Source organism: Ursus maritimus, unplaced genomic scaffold (assembly GCF_017311325.1).
Source record: "Ursus maritimus isolate PB19 unplaced genomic scaffold, ASM1731132v1 scaffold_10, whole genome shotgun sequence".
NCBI lineage: Eukaryota > Metazoa > Chordata > Mammalia > Carnivora > Ursidae > Ursus > Ursus maritimus.
The window spans coordinates 51,704,312-51,723,388 of record NW_024423344.1 but is presented as its reverse complement, the minus strand read 5'-3'; the positions used below and the strand labels follow the sequence as shown (position 1 = coordinate 51,723,388).

The window sequence follows — 19,077 nt, the reverse complement described above, 5'->3', positions numbered from 1 at the left end:
AGCCCCAAGAGACCAACTCTCTCTCTGGGGAATACTTAACAAGACTTCCTCTTGCTCTAGGACCAGACATATCCATGACCCATCAGAATGCTCATGAATATGGTTGATCTGGGTATAGAAAAAAATGCATATGAACTGCTGTTCCTTATGATTTTTAGGCTAACATTAATAACTTCAAAAGCTACATAATCAAATGTTCAATAGAGCAATAAAACCTGCTTTGTTATTTACTTATCCATCTATTATTTTACTTATTTTTTTGAGCTTCTTTTCACATTATCAGCTCTCTTATAATCTTTGGTCTCTTTTTTGTCCATGTTTTCTGTTTCTGTTTCTCTTCCCTTTATCTCCCTGCCCCTCCTTTCAGCCCTCAACACACCTCAATGATGGATTTGTAACAAAAGTCCCCAATATCGTCACATTAACAAGAATACAAATAAATTCCCAACTAAAAAAAAAAAGTACAAAATGTTAAAGTGTTAACTGATTCAGAGAGGAAGAGAGAAATTCATTGAGGCGTTTTCTGCTTCTTTAGGGAATAAAGACCCTATATTCTAGGTAGCTCAGGTGCACTTATGGAGAGAAATTTTTCAAAGGTCAGTTTTCTGAAAATCAAGCTGATACATATTCACAACAAAAAAACATAGATAAAACCGAGTCTGCAAATATACATTTCTTTCCTAAATTAAGTCAAATTCCATTTCAAAACATGAACGTATCAATGGGCAAGCAATTCTTCAAAGCTGCGTTTCTTTGCGTTTAAGTAGAAATGCCTGTTATTTCTAAATTTCATAACTAAATCAAATTATAGTGTTGTTTGATTTTTGCTTAGTAGTTGAATATAATCCTCTTTCCTCTAAAACTTTTTTGTTTGTTATTCAAGACAGCGATGGATAAGTCCTTCCGTTGCAGTGAGCCTTCAGACAATGGGGGTAGGAATGAGTTTTCTTTTTTAACAAGTGAAGGAATAGAACTTTTATATCTTCTTTGTCCCAAATTCGGGATTCTATCAATCAATATATACTGCCACTTCCAAAGACCTAATGCTTTTAAAGCCAAAAGCATTTTGTATATTCATCATTTCTCACCAAATATGAGAACTGCCAAAGAAATGCCTTGCTTTTAAAATTCCATAGCAGAATTAAATAAGCTCAAGTCTACATAGAAAATAGGAATACAAAAGCTAGAAGAAGAAAAATGAACATAGCCTAGTTTGTTTCTGCTGACAAGCCTATTTCTAGTCTTCCCCTTAGGCCAGAGTCTTCCTACAAAGCTCTATGCTTCCAGCCATGCACTGGAATCCCAGCTTTGATCTCTGGACTGTGCCGGAGCTGAGCACATCTGCCCAGTCTGACCCACGGGGAAAATACCAGCTCTTCCTCTTTCTGACCTCCCGAGGTGGCCCACAGGCTGTTATGACAAATGCAGTAAGCCAAAGTCTCTTGTCCACACCATCATTCCACAGCAAGGGCAATAAAGCCAAGTCGTGAGGACACTTGCCCCAGGTTGCAGAATCAAAATCAGCCTGAGATCCTTGACTAACAGTGGTGTTCAGGGCTCTTCCACGCTGTTGTCTCTCAAAATTGCAAGCAGGACTAACCATGCTGATTTTACAAAGACAGTTTTAGCTGTCTCTATTCCAAATAACTCACCAACTGTTCTGATGGAGACATCAGACTCAACCTTTATGAAAAAGTGCCTCTTGTCTCATAACAATAGCAACAGTGCCCAAGCCTTGAGAGAAAGACCTGCACGTTGGGAAAGTTACAATGGATGGAGGAGTTGCTAAGGGTCGCAGAGGTCTTCGGAAGGTGGAACTATGTTTTGGCAACAACAGTTCATTTCAACTTCCTTAAGAATTATGGATTTTGACATCCAAGTCTTTCTGATAAAACCATCTTAAATTTCAGACTACCAAGCAAATTGCAAATGCCTGCATTAAGCTAGAGAAACCAGTTTAAAGGAAAGAAACGGTCAAGACTAAGAACTCTTTCTAAAGAATGAACTTTTTAGGTAAAATTCGATAATTCATTAATAAGTTGGCCGTTTTATAGAATGTCTAGGTGGTAGCATCCTGCTAATGCTCTCTGTGTCCAGAGCGCCTTAACAGGAAAACAAGCAAGATTTTATTAGACCCAATATATAAGTAGTTTCTATTGCCTTTTCACTTGGACGACTTTACTATTATCATTATTATTATGAGCTGGTAACGTCTTTTTAACACAATAGCTTCCTACTATCCAGTGAGAAAGCCTTTGGAGTCATGATTCTTTGGAGCAGACCAGCAAGGTGAGACCTGAGGAGCTCAGATGACTGATCTCAGAATCAAAATTGAGTCCTTGGCCGGGTGGGGATAAACCACAGGTCCTTAATCACATAAAGTATTTATACTTTTTAAAGATTTTAAATAAAATTTTTCTTGCTTCTCTCCACAATATTCATTAGTTCTAATCATATTATGGTCCCAATGTAGCTATTTTAAAGTGAAATTAAAAGGCAGCCTAGCTTTGGAGGGTAAGAGTTATTGAAAGAGGTGTCTGGAGAGCCATTTAAAATTTTCAAGTAAAAAAAAAAAAAGGAGTGTATGTGTGAGAGCTGTTCTTTTCCAGTTAAAAATTAAGAAATCAAATATAGAAATAGTCTAATTTACATTAATGATCTGCAATCCATGAAACAATTTTTAACCATTTTAAAGTGAAAGGCTGGTGATTATGTGGGTGAGTGGATGGCGATAATAACCGTAAATCTTTGAATGCCGTGGATGTGCTAGGTATTAGTACATAAAAATGAGGTTGGCTAGGCTCCTGGCCTGAGAACTTCCATGAGGAAGGCCTGCGCAATCATTCTGAGCCGTTAAGGGTGGAACTTACTATTTCTACTTGGCTTTACCTTTGAAGGGTTGGTCTTTTTCTTCTTTCCATCCCCAAAACTCTGGAGCACATCAGGTAAGATATAGTTTGGTCCCCGGATGAGCACTGGCCCTCTCAACCTCCCTCCCAGGGAGAGCAGGGCCAAAGGCAGTTCAGGCAAAGGGAATGCTGCGTGTGTATGGTAAAACCCGTGGGGGCTGCTACTAACCTGCGTAAACTCCAACAGAGGATTCGCCCTTTGTGTTGCTGGGGACCGGGAGTTCCTTTCTCCTGGGCTGTGCCACAAAAGTATGGTTTCCTTGGCCGCTAAACCGTTTTCCTTCCTGCTAGGCCCCGTCTCTTGTAGAGACAAAAAGCAGTATTGCTCCTGGGGGCACAGGGACTGCTAATGGAGGGTGGAGGAACGGAAGATGCAGGGGGAGGAACGGAACATGCCACCAGGGGGCCGAGCAAGCCCCAGATCATCTACAGAGGGAAGACCAGGGGCCACCAAATGATTTTGCTAAGGAGAAGCAGAGGCAGTCAAAACACGTGCAAATCGCCTAGCAAAAAAATGCTTCAAATTACAGACCTGATTGAAAAATGGGGTGTACTTGTGCCTGTGCCCCAGTGCCCCAGTTTCAGATCCCACATCATCACTGGCATAGAACACCCCATGGCAATCCACATGTAAAGCACAGTCAGAAGCCAACCGATTTTCAACGTACTCGGTGATACATTCCAATACGCCATGACCAAGCTTTCAAGCAATGCCCCTTCCGTTGCTGGCCTGAGAACTCCACAAAGTACAACAGAAAGTATGCGGGCCTGTGCTACAATAAATAGTATGGCTCTTAACAATCTTAATAGCTCACCTACAACCCCAAGTCTCTTAAGATCAATAGTTAATGGTCATCATAGGTGAAAGCCGTATTTTAAGGGATGTCTGTGGCATGGGTTGGGTTTTGCATGATGGCTCAATACTATCGAAAGAATTCCAACTTTCAACCTTATCTTTAAAGATAAGAATGGATTTTTAAGAAAGTCTGCAGAAGATTGGCTCTAGCAAGGGCATTATGTGTTACACATACGAGACAAGGGGGCATGGCATGTACTCAGAGAGTTTTAGAGGAAATTAGAAAGCGACAAATGATCCCCTTTCTTGAACCCTGAAAAATTCCACTTTGATTTAGCACTGGTGGAATTGTTAATAGAAACTTCTTTGCACATTGTGTATAAACAGCACAGCCTGGCCTGTATCAACTTTATGCTCCAATAAACAAGACAATAATGACAAATTATCAAAGCAGGCCTCAGATGTGACCCTCAATTGGGGGAGCAGCAATTTAATGAAGACAAAAGCTAGGTGAAAGCTGCTAATATCATTTACTGATAAACAGATTTTCTCGAGAGGCTCCTGGCTGAATCCCCTAAGGACCCATAAACCTGCATAATTCCATTTAAAATATTGTGCAATTCACTAAATTAGTCTTTGAACATCCTTACTATCCAATTACGAAGCCCCAGCATGGACAGAATAATGAAATTTTTCAAACTGTGGAATGCATGTGGTCTTAACAAACTTATGACAAACACCAAAATTAGCTTTCAATTTTGAGGCCAATGTAGCTCCTTTAATACCTCAAGTCAGAGTGGCAACAATAAAACACTATTGCAGGGCTAAGCAGAACAGAAGAAAAATAAATCTTGACTTACTCAGAATTCTGAACACGGTCTACCTTCAGGAAAAAAAATCATAAGAAGTTGAATGATGTTTTGCATTTGCAAGCTATTTGGTCGCTTAAAATCTAGTAAAAGCTTTACTGAATAAAGGGTACAAAATACCTCCTGGACAGTTCTATCTTCCAGGCAGGCAGAAAAGGCGAGAGTTTGAGGAAGTGAAATTTATTTCTGTTCAAGCATTGCAAGCTGCATTATTAAAGTCATTTGTCATGGTTTGAATATTTCTGCCTGATTCACCATTAAATTGGCCTTCTAATTACCAACTTTGTCATGAAAAGTGGTCTGGCTGTTTCATTCACCAGAAAACTTCAATTCTTTAATCATCACTTGCTTCATGTATAGAAAAAGGAAGAAAAAAAAAACAACAAACCATATATTTTTATCCTTAAATCTTAAAATAAATGGTGTCAGCACGATTATGCTGAAGTTATCACATAGCTTATACATTTTTAAGATGTTGATAAGTATTTGGAAAGTGAGTTATCATTTCATCTCTGTAAAGAAACTTGTCAACATTTATGTATGATCTGATTACATGACTCAGTGTTGCTGTTGACCACATAACCTCTCATCATGGCTTCCGAAACAACAGGTACCAGCTGTAATCATTATGGGACAGGTGAGATATTTCTCCTTCTTATATTTGCTACCTTCTTGGCTTCTTGGTTACTCTACTTAACTCTACCCACAGAAAAAGACCTGGACTTCAAGCAGCCTAGTGAGGTCTTCAACCGGTTTTTATGCTTGCTTGTTCATTCTTCCAGGTCAAAAAGGAAAGGATGTTGTGGCTGACGGTCACGTAGGTGAGTATCTTCCCTTCTATATTCTCTGTTGGCTAGGGGAATGGCACACTATGCACTCATATTTTAAACTACACAGTATGGCTTCCTCCAGTGTTTGGGGGAACAAAGACTTAACTTACATTGTTAAGACAACTCCAACAAAGGCTTAGTAAGGCAGCCATATTTGGAAAACATCCATATAACAAAATGTAAACAGAAACACGTTTTGATTCGAAGCACACCAAATTGTACCTCATGGATGAGGAAACTAAGGCAGAGAGGAATTGTGTAAATATCCCCAAAGTCACACAGCTAGTCCGAGCACTGGACTCTGAAGCCCATGAATATAACCATCGCTCGCCATGCACGGATAGCGCTTCGCATAATGCCCAGGGTAGGGCAATCTCTGAACTAGTCAATTTTTCTGTTTGGCCCATCTTTTAAAAAGTGTATACACTTTAGATATTTTCATTTTTAGGCTTCAAATAAAGAGATCCTCATTTTAACTGTAAAGACAACTGAGGGTAAACTGAAGAACTTGAAGATTACATCATGGGGGTTCGTGTGCTAGCATCTTGTGATGACCCTTACAGATGACTTGTATTATGAAAGCAATCTTTGGTAAGCATTTTCTATTGACCTATATGAGTAGCAAAAATGGGTAAAACATCCCAATGAAATTTATGAGTGTTGGAACTTTATTTTTATATATTCTTCTTTTGTTTAATTACTAACTTTACTTGGAGGAAAGCTACATCTGCTAATGAGAGGTTTACTCATAATTATTTCATAGCTTCAAGATAATCATGTGTATTTTCTGATCTGTTTTTCAGATTGTATATAAATTAAGCCACTGTGTGCATCATGGTTTTTGACACTGAACCAAAATGGAGAAATTTGGCTAAAAGTCTTGAATATCATAAAATGTGAAACGATATATCCATTTTTTAGAAATAGCTAGGATACCTTTGAGGATAAAAGGAGTGCTATTAATAATTATGCCAAAACAATTGGGCTAAACCAAGACTGTTCCAAACAAATCAGAACATTTTTTCACCCTAGCATTTGAGTGTTTATAATCTGCATTTCTTCTCTTGATTCATTTCTTATTTTTTCTGGATTATAACTTGCAGTAGGTTCCTCAAAATGGCTGATGGTAGGTAAAATTTTGGGAGTTCTGGTGTGCGTAAATATATATTTATTCTACTCTCAGACCCAATTAAGAATGTTCATAATATAAAATTTGGGTTTTAAAGTCATTTGCTGTAGAGTTTTGAAAGCAATTTTTTCCATTTCTTCTACCTTCCAATGTCACTTTTGAGAAATCTGACGCCATTCTGATTCTGTGTTCTTTCTATGTGATATATTGCTATGTCTTTTATCTTTTTCTTAATCTATTTCTCCATGTTTTTTTCCTTTCCTTCTTTCTTGAATTTAAGATATAAGATTTTGTGTTTATCCTTAATGTTGTGAAAATTCATGTTGATATACCTTGGTTTATTTTGTTGCTCTCGTTGTTTTGTTTCTTTCATTTATGGGTACTGGGTACTTAACAATATTCTTATAGCCTGAGGACAAATGCCCTCAGTTCTGAAGGCTTTTCTTATGTTATTTTTTAGATTTTTTTTTTTTTTACAATTTTATTTATTTATTGACAGAGAGAGAGAGACAGCCAGCGAGAGAGGGAACACAAGCAGGGGGAGTGGGAGAGGAAGAAGCAGGCTCACAGCGGAGGAGCCTGATGTGGGGCTCGATCCCATAACGCCGGGATCACAGCCCGAGCCGAAGGCAGACGCCCAACCACTGTGCCACCCAGGCGCCCCTTATGTTATTTTTTAGATAATTTCCTCTCCTTCATTCCCCCTTTTCTCCCTAGACCTTTTATTAATAAAACATTATATCTTCTCAATTGACTACTTTCTTTTTTATTCTACTATTTTCCATTTCTTTGTCTTTTTGACATATATTCTGGGAAATTTTCTTGTGTTTATCAGCCTTTCTATTACATTATTATCTTGGCTTTCCTAGTCTCCATTTATAAGAGCTCTTTCTTGTTCTCTGTTCTTTTTCAAAGCATTCAGTTCTTGTTTTATGAACAATATCTTTTCTTGACTCTCCAAGAATATTATTATTTTTTAAAGTTTTTTCTGTACTCTGCATTGTCTGCTCTGGATTCCTTTGTTTGTATGATTATTTTTATCCTCTTTTTCATATTGGAGGCTTTACTCAAATGCCTGATGATCTCCTATTGTCTGTCAGTGTTTATGAATGAAGCATTAAAGGCAAATCAGAGGCTCCATGTGTATGGATGGGATTTTCCACTGAAGGATTTCGCTGTGGACTCATCAGGAAGCAAGGTGACCTTTTTATCAAAAGCTCTCTTTAAAGTCAGTTCGGTTTCCCCAAAGAAGAGTCCTTCCATTTTTCTCTTTTTTCTGATTGGTGGTAAAGATTCTCTGAACCTGCTTCTCTTAATCAAATCAATGTTCGCAGCCCTACACCTTGAGCCTGACCCCTTGTGTGTCCATTGTACCTGAATTCTGGAGACTTTCCACTCAGTTTCTCTCAGAAAGTAAAACTATAGTCTTCTTGGGAAAATCAACGACTGGATACACAGACCTTTAGCCCCATCATATCTTCTTGGCTTTGCTCCCATCAGACACCTGATGTCTCCGAGTGTGGAACCTCTCAGGGGCTCACCTGTGTTCTTACTCCACCTCTGCTGGCATGAATGTTCTCGCTTCCTCCAGTCTGTTAGTCCCCTTATCACCTCCCCATTTGCTTTTGAACATCTGATGAAGACCCGTTTCACATTTTTACAATTTCAGTGTCAGTGGAGCCCACATATGCTCCAAGCATCAGCTCCTGGTCTGATTACTAAATTCAGCTGGTAACGAGTTGGATATCTGGTGATGCCCCAGTTTCCACAATTGTTTCAGATGCTACTGAAAATCTCAAATCAGGCAAAAATCCAGATCAGAGATCTGAAGCCAGGGAGCACTTCTGGCTTCACAAGATCCCCGCTGAAGTATCAAAGCAGGCAGCCTCCAGCAAATTGGGGGATGCTGATCTTGAATCAGAGAAGGAATTGGAAAAGAGGGGGTGAGTTTGCAGAGAAAAAAAAATAAGTAAAACAGAGACCTGCAGTGTTAGCAGTTGACATTTAAAAAAAATTTAAATGATGAGCTTGTGGCTTTAATATCATTGCTCTATCCAACCCTCTGAATCTTTTTATCATACCTCAAGAATTGTTCATTCATCTTTCAGGAATACATTAGAGCAGGAGAGTTTTCCCATAGGCAAAAGCATTATACATATTTGCAAATGTCTTACATAATGATGCGAATACTATGCATAGGGATGTTTTGATGAAAGGTGGAAACAATGCAGCAATTTCCAGTCTGTATCATTAGCTATCACACTCCTAAGTAAAGGGAGTTTTCTTTGTTGTTTATGCTTTTTCAAGTGTTAAAAAGGCTGGTATTTAGAATTCATGGTAGTGGGTGTAAAGAGGAAAGCTGATTGTTACTTGATGGAAAATGTTTGTGTCTTAATACAGATGTGTCATGTCACACTCCTGTTTCTGGTCATTATTTCTAATAACTTTATTCAGGAAATAAAACCAATTTTTATTGGAATTCAAAAGTATTTTCAATATATCATAGAGAGAAAATAAACTTGCAAATCCCAGCTGTGGGGATAAAACTGTCTTTTTATTTAGCTTGTTATGGTCAACTCAGTTTCAAAATTTTATTTTTTGCCTTAGATGCTTAAACAGGATGACTTATATTGAGTTCGTTGTCAATGTAAAAAACAAAATAAACAAAAATCCCAACAGTTTAGTGCCTGCTCTGCATCGACATAAGAATTCCCCTTTCATTACACCCCAGCTCCTTGCAGCTTATTATGGCCATTGCTTAATTTGTGCTCTGTTTTTACAAATGACGCTTGTCCGGGCCTCTTGGGGCTGCTGAGAGAAGCCAGGCCCCTCTCTTTCCCTTGTGTCAATTCTTTTGTGAACCTTTATAATTAGCCACTTAACAAATGGAGGGAAATGAACCTTCAGCTGCAAAGTATATCCTGAAGTTAGGTCAACCATGTGACAGGCAAAACCGATACACGAAAATCTCCTTAACTCAATTGTTGAGTTGCCTCAAGGGTTAAGAGGCATTCTACCCATAATAGCCTAAAAGAGCAGCCTCCGAAGTGGTGTTTTTGATGGTTCACTCTCCAAACGCCTGTTAGCCTTTTCAAGAAACAGCACATATTAGAAAAAGCACATATTTCAAAGCATGGTGGCTACTTTTTCCCCCCCAAATCTTTTACTTTGCAGGAGAAAAATGTCAAAAGTCTGACTTTGAAAGTAACAAGATCCCTAGGCTTCAAATTTACAGATTAAATGCAAAGAAAAAAAAGGAGGTAGGGGAGCTTACATCTTTTGGGCTGAAATATTTAAGTGCAGAAAATGACACCACGTATATTAAGATATTAATGAATTTGTTTTCGGAATGTATAATAGGGACCCTAAGAGCAGGGTGCTATCATTATGAACTCTTTCCTTTTTATTACTAATTAGACTTCTAAATGTGAGTGTAAATGTACCTCAGAGAGTATGTATTAAAAGTTGCATATGCATAAGAGATCATTTCAAATTCATCTTCCAACAAAAACTTCAACTTTGATATTTTCTCATGTTCCCATTTATGCTACATTAACATAGTCTTTTGGATTTAATTTCTAAATTCCATTGTGATCATTCTATCAAGGTATTTACTTTTGGGAACTGTCTGATAGCCTAATCCCAGTTCAAGAAGCAACAGTCAGGTATTACCAAGTTAACGTACCCTATTATTATCACTGATTCTTTTTTGAGTTAAACGTATACTGCATCTGATGTCTACAATGACATTTATCCGGTTTAGAGGCATATCCAAATCAAAAATATATATGATGCCTTTTACACAGAGCGGGGGAGACATAAATAGAGTTTATATTCGATGGGGGGCTTAGAATATTATAATATTAGAAGATAAAAAATTTTAAGATACTATAATTGATACCAGCATGCTTCATTATCTTGAGGGTAATAAAATGGAACATAGTAACATCTCTGTAGGGTCAGTGAGATAAAAGAAGGTTTCACTTCGAATATGCTCAAAGTGTTATTGTAAATAAAAATTTTGTTTTTATTTTAATATATATCCCATATATCTTTTTTAAAAATATTTTATTTATGTATTTGTCAGAGAGTGAGAGAGAGCATAAGCAGGGCGGGTGGCAGGCAGAGGGTGAAACAGGCTCCCCTTTGAGCAGGGAGCCTGACTTAGGACTCCATGCCAGGACCCTGGGATCATGACCTGGGCTGAAGGCAGACACTTAACCAACAGAGCCACCCAGGTGTCCCTATATCCCAAACATCTTAATTAAAGTTTTATGGCAACTTGCCATTGGTTTCAAAGATGATTAAATTTGCTTTCTAGTCTGTTGAGTTAGGGGTTGACATTTCTCTACTAAAGCCCCATCTATACAAGATGTGTTAACTCATCTATGCTTACCTTTTTTAAAAGTCTCACTTAAGTATAATTGACAAATAAAAATTGTACGTATTTAAGGTGTACAACTTGGTGTTGTGACAAACATTCCCGTTGTGAAATGATTACCACAATCAGGCTGACTAATATATCCATCACCTCCCAGAGCTATTAGTTTCCTTTCTTGCTTTCTTTTACTGTGTGCGTATGTGTTGAGAACTCTTAAGATCTATCCTCTTTAGCAAAATTCAAGTATAAAGTACAGATTTTTAAACCGCAGTAACCATGCTGTACAGCAGATCTCCAGGACTTATTCATCTGGCATAACTGAAACTTTGTACTCTTTGATCAAAATCTCCCCATTTCTCCTTCCCCTGAGCTCCTGGCAACCACCATCCTACTCGCTGCTTCTATGACTCTGACTACTTTATACTCCACATGTGAGTAAGATCGTACGGTACTGTCTTTCTGCATCCGGCTTATCTCACTTAGCATGATGTCCTCCAGTTTCAGCCATGTTGTGGCAAATGACAGAACTTCCTGACTTTTTAAGGCTGAATAATATTCCATTATATGTGGACCACATTTTCTTCATCTGTTCATCTGTCAATGAGCATTTAAGTTGTTTCCATATCTTGGCTATTTTGAATAATGCCGCAATGAACGTACAACATCAATAGCAAAAAAACAAATAACCTGATTGGAAAATGGGCAAAGGACCTGAATAGACATTTCTCGAAAGAAGACATAAATGTCTAAAAGGTATATGAAAAGGTGCTCAACATCGCTAATCAGGGAAATGCACCTCACACCTGTTAGAATGGCTGTTAGCAAAAAGACAAATGATAACAGCTCTTTTCGCGCCTAGCACAGCTGCGGCTCCTGGTCCCAAGAAGCGTCTGAAGTGTGTAGTGGCTCCAAAGCACTGGCTGCTGGATAAACTGGTGTATTTGCCCCTTGCCCATCTACTGGTCCCCCTAAACTGAGAGGATGTCTCCTTCTCATCACTTTCCTAAAGAACAGACTTAAGTATGCACTAAAAGGAGACGAAGTAGAGAAGCTCTGTGTGCAGGGTTTTATCAAGATTGACGGCAAGGTCCGATCTGCTTTAACCTACTCTGCTGGGTTGATGGACGTCATCAGCATCGGCAAGACCGGGGAGAATTTCTGTCGACCTATGACACCAGGGGTCACTTTGCTGTCCATCAGATTATACCTAAGGAGGCCAAGTATAAGTTGTGCAGAGTGAGAAAGACTTTTGTGGGGACAAAAGGAATCCCTCACTTGGGGACCTCACACCATCTGCTATCCTGATCCCCTCATCAAGCTGGATGACACCACCCAGATTGATCTGGAGACTGGAAAGATGACTGATTCATCCAGTTTGACACTGATAATCTGTGTATGGTGACTGGAGGTGCTAACCTGGGAAGAATTGGTCTGATCACCCATGGAGAGAGACACTCTGGTTCTTTTGATGTAGTTCACACAAAAGATGCCAGTGGCAACAGCTCTGCCACCCGGCTGTCCAGGGCTTTTGTTATTGGCAGAGGCCACAAACCATGGATTGCTCATTCCTGTGGAAATGGTATCTGCCTCAGCACTGAGGAGGAGAGAGACAAGAGACTGGTGGCCAAACAGAGCAGGGGGTAAACTGATCTCTCTAGGTGGCGTGACTGGAAGTCTTTATACTTGATGAAAGATGATCCGACATGGAAAACAAAAGAAATGATAACATATGTTGGTGAAGATATGGAGAAAAGGGAACTTGTGTGTTGTTGATGGGAAGGTAAATTGATGCAGACATTATAACAACACAGTGTGGGAGGTTCTTTAAAAAATTAAAAATGGAACTACTTTATGACCAGCAATGCCATATTCTGGGCATATCCAAAGGAAATGAAATCAGCATCTTGATGAGGTATCTGCACTCCCATGCCTACCTTTTTGGATGAGGTAGTAATGAGAGCAAACCCTTACGACATCACTAACAGTGTGCCAGGCACTGTTCTAGGCACTTTACATATATTAATTAATATAATCCTCATTGCAATATTATGAGATAGATACTCTTAGCATCCCTACTCTACATCAAGGAAACTGAGTGAGGATAAGGTCACATGGCAGGAAGTGGCAGAACTGGGCTGTAAATCTGGCTGGCTGGCTCGAGTCTGTGTCCTGGACCACCAGGCCACACTGATTTGTGTCCCTGACTTATCAACCATCTGGCTGCATTGACCAAACTGTTTTAATATCATGTAACTAGCTCAGGAAGATGCTCTAGCAGTTTTCCTTGGTTGGAAGGATTTTAACCTATCCAGAAGTCTTCTTTCCCAAATTGTTGGTGGATTTAGAGACGTATTATTCAAGGCTGAAGTCAGCTAGTATTAATTGACCACATGATTTATCATGTCAATAGGACATTTTAAAGGAGGAAATTAGGTGCTATTAATAATTACACACTTGGATGGGGTGCCTGGGTGGCTTAGTCATTAAGCGTCTGCCTTCGGCTCAGGGCATGATCCTGGCGTTCTGGGATCGAGCCCCGCATCAGGCTCCTCTGCTGGGAGCCTGCTTCTTTCTCTCCCACTCCCCCTGCTTGTGTTCCCTCTTTTGCTGCCTGTCTCTCTCTCTGTGTCAAATAAATAAATAAAATCTTTAAAAAATAATAATAATAATTACACAATTGGAAAACTGATAGGACCTGGACTGTCCCAGGCAAATCTGGGCATAGAGTTGCCCTGGCATAGTAACTTGAAGCCTAGAAGCTCAACTTCCTTATGGTACAGACAGGAAAACAGCTGGCAATTCTTGACAATTCTCTGGATGCCCTTGGAAAATGAGACCAAATAATGTGTACAGATGGAGTCACCTCATTGGCCTCCTACTTTGTACATTGAAACCTATTTTATTTTATTTTATTTTATTTTATAAGATTTTAAAAGATTTTATAAGACTTTATGTATTTGAGAGGGAGACAGAGAAAGCATGAGCAGGGGGAGGGGCAGAAGGAGAGGAAAAGGGGAAGTAGACTCCCCTCTGAGTGTGGAGCCCAATCCAGGGCTCGATGCAGGACTCGATCCCAGGACCCTGAGATCATGACCTGAACCGAAGTCAGACGCCCAACCAACTGAGCCACCCAGGGACCCTGAAACCCCATTTCAAAATCAATTTGAGAGTCCTAGGTAAGCCTACTTTTTGGAAATTGTCAAAACAAGCCTGGACTCTAGGCATCCTTAAAAGCAAGCTTAGCCTTCCAGATTACCAGTTGGAAAACAGCTAAGAATTTTCACAGGCAAGGGTCTCAGTAGGGGTTAGTGCTTCATTCAGTTAAGGCTCTCTGCTCTCTCCTCCTTCCCACCACCATCACCCACCACTCCCTGGTCACAGCCTGGGACATTTGCCTTAGTCAACTAATGTCATCACAGTCACTAGGTGGTAAAGATAGCTAAGCAGCATTTCTCTCAACTCACTGAAACTGCTTATAACTTAGCACAGTGCTGGATACATGGTGGGTGCTTAATCCAGATGGCTGAATGAATGAATGAATGAACGAACGAACATGAGGAAAGACTGTTGCTCTCTTGGCACTGTTAGCAGCAATAACGCACTGCACAGCTAATGGGCTTACAGGTAGTATTTTCACAGCCCTTCATATTTTAGGGAATAGGTTATAAAATATTCTAACTGAAAGTCAAGTTGCCTATAAAAAATAGAAAATCCACAATCTTTATGCCTGAGTGGCCTATTAGAATAGATTAATTCTGGTGGTATGGCTGCTAAGACACCTATAATTTGATGGTAATGTTCCTCTTGTTCAAAATGTTGTTCCAACTTTGACAGCTGGATTTAGGAAAAGTGCAATCCCATAAATATGTAAGCCTGACTGCAGGGTTTCCACCTTTGAACTTTTGGTGGTTTCTTCCTGCTTAGGACGTCTTTGGCCCCACTCTATTCATCTAAGACCTGCCTTTTCTGGGGAGTCTCGTCAAGTTAGTCTTCTTTTGTGTTGCATTTCTCCACCACCATTCATGGCGAACTCTCCTCCGTCTTCCACCTGAATCCTGTGACACATTCCGTCTGCTCCATTGGGTAAAAGGCCCAATGTGTATAGCTAGAATTGGTAGGCACACATTTACCTACATAATAGGTTATAAAATAATGTTTTTACAGAGCAGATTGTGTGTCTTTGTCTTGTCCCTGCTTATGGAGAGATATATGTGTTGAAGAATTAAGTCTCACAATTGCTTTTATTGTAATATACCATTAGGTAGCAAAGTTTTGAGGGGGGAAAGAATTTTAGCCTTCACCTACTTCTAACTATTAGAAGCTATGTTTATCTACCCAAAAGAACCTAATAATTGTGAATGCTCCACTAGGCCTCAATCAGCACCAAGAATATTAATCAAAGGCACAGGGACTTAAGTGTTGTAATCATCTTACAAATAGTAGACAATGATTGCTTGGCTTATAGTGAGCACTGGATCGATATAGTTCATTTCAATTAATGACTAAGCAGACTTGCACATAAGTAACATGTATTTACAACATTTATTATGGAAGTAGGTAAATGCAGTTGTGCATAGCAGTTCGGGTAGCACATGTGTTCTTAATCAGAATGGTATCGGCAATAGGCGAGATAAGACTTCAGGTAAGTGACCACTATGAATTTTTAAGTTCTTTCCTAGCACTAAACAGTGCCTAAGGATGTAACGACTTTTTCCAAATACCCACTTAATGATAGAAGGATGGGTATTTTATATTGATTATAGCACACTAAGCACAGCCCTACTGTTCTAAAAGTTAGGCATCCCCCCTGTGCGTCCAACATATACCAGAATGCAAAGGAAAACAGCCTGTGAGGTTTTCTCCCCTTGGTTCTCCAGTTGTGCTAGGTAAGAAGGAATAGATGAATCAACTCAGGCACGAGGATGCTTCTCACTTCACAAAGGCAATACAGAGAGGTTTCCTGAGTCCCAGGTCAGGGTTTTTTTTTTTTTTTTTCATATGTCACATAATGAATTTATATTCTTTTAATGGGTGAGGCACACAGAGGACATTAGCTAGAGGATGAATGCCCGTGCTTCCCCTTCTTGCTGTCCCCTGATAACCACCCCAAATTGGCGATAGCAGAGCTTAACATATAGGATCGTGGTAGTGGATGCTCTTACAGTCCTTCTGGTAACATCTCCACAGCACTTGCCACGGGTGGGTACCCAGGAGTATTCGCTGGTGCTGCTAAGGGAGAATCCGTATGGGGAAGAGAAGCGATTTGGTAAGGCAAGAGCGAAAGGCATTTCTTCTCTAAGTTTTCTGCAGGATGCTGCAGAGGGCAGCAAGAAAGCATTCCTTCTGGGCAGGAGAAATGGTCTCTTTCAAGTTGGTGGACAGAATGTGGGTGTTCAGGTGTGCTACCCATCAAGTTAATGCAAATGAACAATATACCCGGAGTATTACACGTCTGAGGGAAAAAGAGGATGCAGGGATGTGTTCCATCTCTTCAAAACATTATACCCATATAGCAATTTTATAAATTCTTTTGTCAATTTTACACATCATTCTTCTCAGTGACAACTGGGGATCTTAAGCATATTGTTCTTAACTACATGATCATGATGAATAGAAACAAATTAGACATATTACTCCATATAGCAGGCGGTATTGACCTATTCTAAAATGCATTATTGGACCAATTTTAAAACAGAAGGATCAAAGTAATTGATTGGTGGCTGTGGGAATGTTGCTTCCATCAATATTCAAGTGTATTTTGAACTCCTTATGCAGTTAAGAGAACCTAGTTGAAGTCACATAAGCATGATTTTTGATGCAACAAAAACAGAAAGAAAATATTCTGAGGGGCAAATCTTAAAGCCACATCACTCCAATATTTCATCCAAATAAAAATTAAAAGTCCTTCCTTACATTGGCATAAAATATTATTTTTTCACACCTTTAAATAATTTATAAGATAGGATATTCTTTTTTTTTTTTTTTAAGATTTTATTTATTTATTCGACAGAGATAGAGACAGCCAGCGAGAGAGGGAACACAAGCAGGGGGAGTGGGAGAAGAAGAAGCAGGTTCATAGCGGAGGAGCCTGATGTGGGGCTCAATTCCATAACACTGGGATCACGCCCTGAGCCGAAGGCAGACGCTTAACCGCTGTGCCACCCAGGCGCCCCTAAGATAGGATATTCTTACTTTGAGAAAAATGTATTTTAGGAAATTTTCCAACATGAGTTTTGGAGAACAATAACAAATACCTGAAATCAATTATAGAGCACCAAAATTTTAAGTGATAATTTTGGCAGCTTTTCCAAGAATCGCTATTTTAGTCTAGATTTTATGTAAAAGATGCTAAATGAATGCATATTTATTGTTCCTACTGCTTTTTCAATTAGCATACTTCTGACATATGATATGCACCTGAATTTCCTTATGATTTTCAAATTACTTCTGCTAAAGAGTAACTAAGCAAATTCCTCTCAATTTTGGTTCATCATTTCATTTGGTTGAAGCCAGCTGAAGGGAAAATCAAGACATATCTGTTTGCACGCCTCCAGTTTTTTATCGCTCCAGATACAAAGTAGTCATGATGTAGATAGGGGAATGGAGCCAAGCCTCACAGGAATTGCAATGAACATTTAGGCAAATTCTCCTCTACTGAAAATTCACTGATTACTATCATGGGTGCCTTGCTTCTCAATCGCCCCTGTCTTGTTTTCATGGTTGAGAGCAACTCATCTTACTCAAGCGGATTTGGGGGCCCACTGAACACATAGCAACATAACTGACATATTAGTCGATTTGTTGATCTCTTAAAGCTCAGTGCATACTGATGGAAGTCATCCAAACCATTCTTCTCCACCTTTCACTTAACAAGCATAATAATAAATGAATATTTAAAGTGGCAGCAAATGTATTAATTGGAAACAAATAGGTATCGTTTGTAACAAGTGCACACAGGTTAATTAACAAGAAGGAGCTTGTGTGTTGAAACAGGCTCCCTGATGCTGGTCGGGCAGGTGCCGTTAAGGGCCAGTTGAGCTCCATAGGCTAATTATCAAGTACCAGCGCGCTCTTCCGTTGGTTAACAAAGTGCTGCCCACAATTCGCCGAAACTATAAACCATCATCTGTGATCCTGAGCAGCAATTAAGTGACAAACATCTCCTCGGCTGAGACTCGGGAAAACAAAAGAGACACGGTAGTATTGAGGGAGCCAGATGGGCACTTTTGAATGTCAACTTTGAAGACCACTTTTTCAATCACAAAGCGTCGGGCAGAAGCATATTTGGTATTATGTGGCAGAGGAAACACCAGGGTACTTTTAAAAGAGAAAATAAAATGAGCATAGGGAATAGTTGAAGCAGTGAGTGAGCAGCACCAGTTCTGAAGCCTTGCCGAGTGTAGCAGGTGTAACAGAGTAGAGAAACCTAACTCGTTTCCTTGTAGCACTTTTGAGCTCCTTCCTGCGCTACGATTCCAGCTCCCCACCCACATTTGAAGAGGGGCTATTAAGAGCATGGTAGAAGTTCCCTCAAAGCTTGGGGAAAGTCTAACCAATACGCAGCAGCTTCTCCAGGGCAGGAGTACTAATTAGTCACACACACACACACACACACACAAAAAAGAAGAAGAAAAGAAAAAGCCTCTTAATGAAAATGATACATCAGCATAAAAAGTAATTTTAGACCTAGAGATTGCCTTCCATCACAAACTAATTGATCTAGAAGTTTCAAGGATGTAACGTTTAAAACGCTTCTGTAAGCACAGCAATAGTTCCAGGAGCTATAAACCTCACAAAAGCACTGTCGAGTTAGTTCAATTAATTGTCTGGTTGGAAGAATCTCCAAAACTTGCAGAAGCTCTTGTTTTTCTAGTTAAGGATCTTCTGGGCATTTAGTTGCTTACATTAAACAATGTTGTCTAACTAGTTTGCATAATTGGTAGAGCTAAAAGGCTGTTTCTCAATATTAAAAAATACAATTATAAATGTATGAGTTTCCTCAGTCAGAAGGTACCAATTTTTTTCCCCGTGCCCAAATAACAGCATTTACAAATGTTTTCACGAGCTGTGAGGAGTGACGGCTCGGTGCGTTCTCATGTAGGATCAGGTCAACAGCTCTCTTGAAAGAACAAAACCAACCCAGGGCCAAACAGGCAGGCAGGC

The 19,077-nt window shown here is 39.5% G+C and overlaps 1 pseudogene; it reads left to right on the top strand.

Moving 5' to 3' along the window:
• Positions 1–5,165: 5,165 nt before the first annotated feature.
• On the top strand, positions 5,166–12,558 carry LOC103659211 (annotated as a pseudogene).
• The last annotated feature ends 6,519 nt before the right edge of the window (positions 12,559–19,077 follow it).